Genomic DNA, 7,873 nt, shown 5'->3' on the forward strand with positions numbered 1-7,873 from the left:
TGACCTGGCCTGCAACCCAGGCATGTGCCCTGACTGGGAATCGAACTGGTGACACTTTGATTTGCAGGCTGGTGCTCAATCCACTGAGCCACACCAAGCAGGGCAAAATTTCAACTTTTATATGATAAAATGCACCATGTGTATGGCTTCTAGTTTTCTATCATACTTGTGAAGATTCTACTTTGTTTTTAGATGAAAAAGACATTACCTCCTCTTTTATTGTTTTAATAATTACATAGTTCATTGTTTTTGTAAGTGAATATTAGGAAAGGTAAGAGTTTAGAACCCTGAAAAATAAGCATTGACAAGATCTCGGACTGAGCTGAGCTTTGAGTACAGACATGCTTGAGTTCAGCTTTCTTGAACTAGCCCAGTAAAGTTCTTAGAAAGAAGTGTCATTGATTTAAATTGCTTTAACAGGTTTCTGGTGAGGCTGTTATTGGTTTAATTGCCTTCAACATTGACTTAATGCCTATGAGAAATCAGTAACCACATTCCTAAATACATGAAATCTATCAAAAGCTTTATTCACAAATGGAGCTTCTGTCTTTTATCCTTTTCATGAGATAAAACAGTCAACGTAATGACAAATCTTTATTGAGTGCTTACCGAGTGCCAGGCACTGTGGTGAGCAATGAAAAGAGAGAAACAGCAAAACAGGCAGAACACCTGCCTTCCTGGGATTGCTCATCAGTTCATTTAAAAGTATTGTCTTTCTTTTGATATTTCCCCCTTAAAAACACTGTCTATATTTTCCAATGGAGGACTGAATTACCACTTCCAAAGTGATATAAATAGCAGTAAAATATTAGCAACCTTTTCACCCTTTATGGGTATGTGTGAGTGCCTTCGAGTGTCGCCTTTGATACTGCCCACACCTGCCTGGTCAGAACTGGCTTCCTGTTTTACAGATGTCACACTTGGAAAGACAATATTCCACTGAAGGATACTAATCCAAGATGAGATGGAAATTAAGTCTAAGCCCGTACAATGAAATCTTGCATGTTGTCGACAATAGACCACACTTCTTTGTTTTCGAATTGTATAATTTTAATGTTAATTTTGGAGGTTTTGTTCTTTGTTTTTTTTTTCTTTTTTATTTGTTTATTTTTTTAAGGTTGATTTTTAAAAATTGGTTTGCTTCATTTACATCTCAGTTTTGTTTAGCCGGACATCCTTGGGCAAAATGCTTAATCTTTCTACACTGATCCTTTGTAAAACAGGAATAACAGTTGTAACTTCACAGGCTTGTTGGCAAGATTATATCATTTTAGTATATTAAGTGACCTCACATGTGATCTACAACCTAGATGCTAGACAAAGGTTTTGCATATTTTAAAGCTTTCTGATGGTTAGAAAAGTACAAGGCATCGAGTATGTTTATAAATATATGTGAATATTTCTGGGAATGGTTGTGTATTTTATTTATCATTTGTGCAATGCCTATCTTTGTTCTGTTGTAGTAAAGTTTACATAAAAGTTTAAAATGTAGTTTTATAGCACTAATTTTCAATAAATTGTTTATTATTGGAAAATTTTAATAGTTTTAACGATGTTCTCTGAAGTGGATGGTTGGAATAATGGCTTACTTTCCTTTGGGAAAATGTAAGGAAATACTCTCTATTTGAACTAAACATTTTTTACTTTTATCCAAGTAACATATAATTTTAAAGTTTCAGTACTTCCATATACGTACTGTTCAATGCTTCACTTTTTCTTTGGTCAGTTTCTTCACTTCCGAAAACCTCAGTTTCTTTTCTGTAAAAGGAAAGTAACACTTACTAGATAGCCGCCCATAAAACTTATATAAAATATCTATTTATGTATATGTAACACAATGCCTTGTACTTATGGGCCAATAAATGGAAGTGCCCATTCTCTGTGCAATGAGAAGTCATCTATACTAAATCTAAAAATGGAAAAATGATGGAGAAAAAGTCATAAACATTAACTGTCTATTCTGCACAGAGCCAATTGGCTAGGTTTCAGTATTTAAATTCCTTATATTTGTAAAGTAAAATTACCTAAGCCACTGCTTCTGAAACTTTTTCCTCTGGTGTACTGTTTATGAAAGATAAAAATTCCTGACAAAAGGGGGAATATATTAAAATGATCAAGTTTTGATTTAAAAATTCCTACTAATGTTATATTTAAGTCCATAGTAAGAAAGGGATGCAATAAAGGGTGGTAATTAAACCATAGGCGTTGGAGCAGAGCATGTAAGAATTTAAATCTAGGAAATACTATATATTGTGATCTTACTCAAGTTATTTAATTTCTCTGAGCCATCAAGTAAAACTGACATGAGAATGATAGATCAGGTTTATCTTGACAATGTTTTCATAAACCTGTTTCAGGCGAGAGCACAAGCGCAGATCCCCACTGCCACAGACTCTGCACTGAGTTCCCCGCATTTGGGGAAATCGCCGGGGTCGGCACATGCCGAGTGCCACGGATGAGCCTCGTTCTGGGACAACCACCTTTGCAGTCATGGTGTCTCCCCTGCCAGGTAGGTAATCATAAAAGTTTTAATATCTTTTTTTTAGAAGAGGGAAAAGGAGGGAGAAAGAGAGGGAGAGAAATAATGATGTGCGAGAGAAATATCCATTGGTTGCTTTTTACATCACCAACCAGGAACCAGGCAGGCCCGCAACCCAGCCATGTGCCCTGACCGGGGACCTCACCGGCGACCCTTCCGTTGGCAGGCTGTGCTCCGCCTACTGAGCCACACCAGCCAGGGCCAATTTTAATATCTTCATCTGAAGATTTTTCTTCAGATGCGTTGGTAATGAGATTTGAAGTAGAGATAAATGGTTCAGCAACTGGCACATTTAAACATCTTCAATGTTTTTGTAGATTAGTTTGTGACCTACAGGGCTTATTTCACTGATGGAACACACTGAGTAACCAACATTTATTTATTTCTGTCTTGTGTGAAGTTGCAAGCCCACATTCCAGTCTGTGGGAGGTAGGAAAGTGATACACAGTCGTACCTCAGTAGTTGTAGGCTTAACAACTCTTCGAACCATGTACTTGGCACATTTTGAGGAGAAAAAAAGTGTCAGCACTCGGCACTTCTCACTAGAGCTTCTGTGAGCCACAGCCGCCCACAGGAGGCAACGCTTCATGGTTTGGTGCTGGTCGGTTTGGGCACCCTTCGGGGTTCCGGGGTCCACTGCACAAGACAGTACTTGAAGTTCTATTTCAACCATCTCATGCTCACATCATATTCTGTCTTTTGAATTTTATCTATCAACGTGTATTCACATGTTAACCATATAACAGGGAAAAGCTGCTCCTGAAATCTCTTTTGAAAGTATTTAGATACTTTTGTGGCCTAATGTCATTATTGGATAAATCTTAGCAAAAAAATAAATGTGTGAAAACTTTTTTTTAAAGATTTTATTTATTTGTTTGTTTGTTTGTTTGTTTATTTATTTATTTTTAGAAAGAGAAGGGAGGGAGATAGAGAAGGGAGGGAGATAGAGAGAGAGAGAGAAACATCAATGTGCGGTTGCTGAGGGTTATGGCCTGCAACCCAGGCATGTACTCTGGCTGGGAATCAAACCTGCGACACTTTGGTTCACAGCCCGCGCTCAATCCACTGAGCTACGCCAGCCAGGGCTAATGTGTGAAAACTTTTGAGAAGATCATATAAACTTTTCTCCTTTACTCTTTTTAGGTGATAAATTAAATTAGATATTCTTAGATACCTTGAATAAACACAACTAGGACATGATGTGGTTTTAAAAATAATCTTCAGAAATCTATCTGATAATGTTATGTCTGATTTATACATGGCTTAAGGAATAGCACTGAGCTATCTACTTCTTTTATTGAACAGTCCTTGTTCAGCTTTCACAGCGATGTTATAGGACCTTTATAACATGAAATCATTAGTTCTTTCTCCTTTGTATTTCTTCTCAGTAGTGTGTAGATAATAAAGGTTATTTTTTCATCAGTAATTTGATAGAACTTGTCCTTTCAAATATCTGGGCTTTGTGACTTTGGGGCCTGGAGTAGAAGGATGTGAAAAAAATTTTGCTTTTGATTCAGAATGTAGCTCCTCTGTTTGTTTTTTCCAGTTTTCCTTCCCATGATACTTAGCTTGAAAATTTCCTAATTATATTTCTGAGTCTATGCGTCCTCCTACCTCGAATGCAGTGGACAGTGACTGATCCCAGACGTAAGTAACTATCTCTCACCTGGGCAGTTGCAGCAGCCGTTTAATAAGTTTCATTTTTCCACCTGTTCCTCCCTCCAAGTTATTTCCCAGCCAACAGCGTGCATGATCTTTTCAAAATATAAAGCATTGTTTCTTTTCCCTAAGGTTGAGCTCTCTACTTAGCCTTGTAAGGATCCAAGGATGATCCTTAATTGGAATTTACTGATCTGCAAACCAAAGTCTTGAAGATTTGCCCCTGTGACAGTTGTTCAGAGTACCCGATAAGGTTCTGTTCAAAGGGTTCAAAGGCTGTTTTTATCTTGACATGAAGTCCAGAAAACCAAGTTTCCAGGTTTTAGTTCATGCAAAGGTTGATTTGTTTGATGTTGAGGAAAAGTCTGTATATTTTGATAAGACTGTGTGTTACATGTGAATTTCTGGCACTATTTGACCACATCTTCTTGCAGCAAAGTTCAGCAAAAATCATAAGTGGTATTACTGGATTTATGAGTTGACCTTTTCTAACTTACAGAAAGCCAATTAACTGCCAAATGGTCTGATCTCTTTGTAACTATAGCTATGGACATTCCAATAGGTCTGTACAGTTCTTTTTTAAAAAGTGTATTTTATTGATTATGCTATTACAGTTGTCTCAATTTTTCTCCCCTTTATTCTCCTCCTCCCTGCACTGCCACCCCAACCTTCCAGCATTCCCACCCCCTTAGTTCATGTCCATGGGTCGTGCATATAAGTTCTTTGGCACCTCCATTTCCTATACTGTTCTTACCCTCCCCCTGTCTATTTTCTACCTACCATTTATGCCTTTTATTTCCTATACCTTCTCTCTCATTCTCCCCCCTCTCTCTCCCCACTGATAATCCTCCATGTGATCTCCATTTTTGTGATTCTGTCCCTGTTCTAGTTGTTTGCTTAGGGTTTTTTTTTTTTTAGGTTTGGTTTTTGATAGTTGTGTTTGTTGTCATTTTATTGTTCATAGTTTTGATCTTCTTCTTTTTCTTAGAGAAGTCCCATTAACATTTCATATAATAAGGGCTTGGTGATGACGAACTCCTTTAACTTGGCCTTATCTGGGAAGCACTTTATCTGCCCTCCCATTCTAAATGATAGCTTTGCTGGACTGAGTAATCTTGGATGTAGGTCCTTGCCTTTCATGACTTTGAATGCTTCTTTCCAGCCCCTTCTTGCCTGTAAGATTTCTTTTGAGAAATCAGCTGACGGTCTAATGGGAACTCCTTTATAGTTAACTCTCCTTTTCTCTTGCTGCTTTTAAGATTCCCTCCTTCTCTTTAATCTTGAGTAATGTAATCATGATATGTCTTGGTGTGTTCCCCCTTGGGTCCAATTTTTTGGGGACTCTCTGAGCTTCCTGGACTTCCTGGAAGTCTATTTCCTTTGCCATATTAGGGACATTCTTCTTCATTATTTTTTCAGGTAAGTTTTCATTTTCTTGCTCTTGTTCTCCTTCTGGAATTCCTACGATTCGGATGTTGGAATATTTGAAGTTATCCTGGAGGTTTCTAAACCTCTCCTCATTTTTTGGAATTCTTATTTCTTCATTCTGTTCTGGTTGAATGTTTCTTTCTTTCTTCTGGTCCACACCATTGATTTGAGTTCCAGTTTCCTTCCCTTCACTGTTGGTTGCCGGTACATTTTCCTTTATTTCACTTTGCATAGTCTTCACTTCTTCCTCTGTTTTGCCACCATACTTATCCATTTCTGTGAGTATCCTGATTACCAGTGTTTTGAACTGTGCATCTGATAGGTTGACTGTCTCTTCATCACTTAGTTGTATTTTTTTCTGGAGCTTTGAGCTGTTTTCTCATTTGGGCCTCTTTTTCTTTTTGGTCTTGGCTCACTGGTCTGGATGAATGCTTCTTCTTTAGCTCCTTGGTTGTCGGACTTTCATACAGTTAAATTTTCTGGCACTTCTGATTGTTTTTTGTTTTTAAATTTGTTGTTGTCCTTCTTTTGGTTGTGTGAGAAAGCAAAGCATTTCTGCCTATTCTTCCATCTTGTCCAGAACTCTGGGTCTGTACAGTTTTAACTGTTTTTGGAAAGTTTGGCTTGGTTTCATATGTGTATTCCTTCCATTTGCCTGAAGGTCGAGGATAGTATAGACCTGGAATCAGCAAACATTTTCTGTAAAGAGTCAGATAATAAATAATTTAGGTTTGTGGGCCCTGTGGTCTCTCTTATGACGACTCAAATCTGCTGCTGTAGCATAAATGCTACCATAAACAATATGAAATGAATTTGTTCTAATAAAACTTTATCTACAAAAATGGTTGGCAGACTAGATTTGTCCCTTAGGTCATTGTTTTGTCAATCCCTGGCATAGAAAGCAGAATATTTGAGTAAGTGGTAGTACTTTGTAGAATTGATTAATGACAGTAAGTCTAAAGAGGGTTAGAATTTCCTAAGCATAAGCCATAAATTTGAGTAGCATTTTTGCTATTGCCAGAGATGTAGCTCTTCAAGAGGGAAGGGCTTGACCCATCCTAAAAATAAGCAGACAACAACCAAAGAACGTTGATATTCCATTGCAAGTGGGCACTAGCACAGAGTTCATTTGAAGATATTGATGTGGGTCCTCCAGGTTTGACGACTGTCCCTTCCCCACCTTGACCACTTTGCTGGAATTGTGCTGTTGGCAGGTGAGGCTGGCACAAAAGGCAGAATCCACGACTGCTTTTGTTTAAAGCTGACTGTCAGTGCTGCTTTAGAACAATGGCCAATTTGTTCCGCTGCGGTGTGAGTATCTCAGGTAGGATCTCAGCCAGGTTCCGGATGACTTCCTCGGCCACAGTTGGGTTTCTGTCCTGCGGCTGCTGGGGACTCTTTTAATGTAGTTTTCAACCAGGTCACTTACGATATTTTTATCTGATGTTGAGGCGGAACTGTGCATTTTATAATGCTTTCTTTGAACTCTCCGAAGACTTGGTGTGGGGGAATGTTGCAATTCCATTTGCAAGGATGGCCTGGATAGTGTAACGTTGAGCCAGGATATTCCCCTTAGTCTTGAGATCAGCCAGTTTTTAATGACTAGAAAGTACCTTTGTAATAGAAGCTGTCTTTCACAGCAGTAGCTTGTCTAGAGGCTCTTTGACTTGTCCACCATTTGACCTGGCAGGCTCACTATTTCCTAGGCATCTCAATGTCACGGACACTGAGACACATATCTACAGTTTGTTTATAAATCAACTTTCTTTCTCTGGCCCATTGGAAACTTCTGGTGAAGGCAATCAGTTTTGTCCTTTGAACTGATTTGCTCCTCATTATGGAATTATATTCTGAGGATTAAGGGAGATCTGTAATAGCCAGACCAGAATTCCTCATTTCTGCCATTAGTTGTATAATCCATCCATGAGCTGCATCAAATCTAGATTTTCCCAAGGTGTTTCTAGTAAGTGCACAAGGGGCACGGACAGTTCTGAGACAGACACGCTAAGCAGCAGTTTGTTTCTCCTTCTTTTGATAAGAGAAGGAGAGAGGTGATGTTTATGTGCTATTGTGATAAATAGTAACTTATAAAGGAGAACATGACAATATTCATGAAATATGAGTCAGCTTGTAGTGAAATAAGTATTTTTCACTAAGATACAAAGTTTATTCAGTCAGAAGATCACTAGATTCATGAAAGACCTCAAAATTATGCTACCAGAAGCCTTTATGTGTTTTCTAGCAGCT

At 38.3% G+C, this 7,873-nt stretch overlaps 1 non-coding gene across 1 annotated transcript; it reads right to left on the bottom strand.

Annotated features, from left to right (window-relative positions):
- Window positions 1-2,354: 2,354 nt before the first annotated feature.
- LOC123813311 lies at window positions 2,355-2,517 on the bottom strand. Its single transcript, XR_006784737.1, has one exon. It is a non-coding gene; the product is annotated as a U1 spliceosomal RNA (small nuclear RNA).
- Window positions 2,518-7,873: the final 5,356 nt, after the last annotated feature.

Source organism: Phyllostomus hastatus, unplaced genomic scaffold, assembly GCF_019186645.2.
Source record: "Phyllostomus hastatus isolate PE091 unplaced genomic scaffold, TTU_PhHast_1.1 phas_contig_150, whole genome shotgun sequence".
NCBI classification, from domain to species: Eukaryota; Metazoa; Chordata; class Mammalia; order Chiroptera; family Phyllostomidae; genus Phyllostomus; species Phyllostomus hastatus.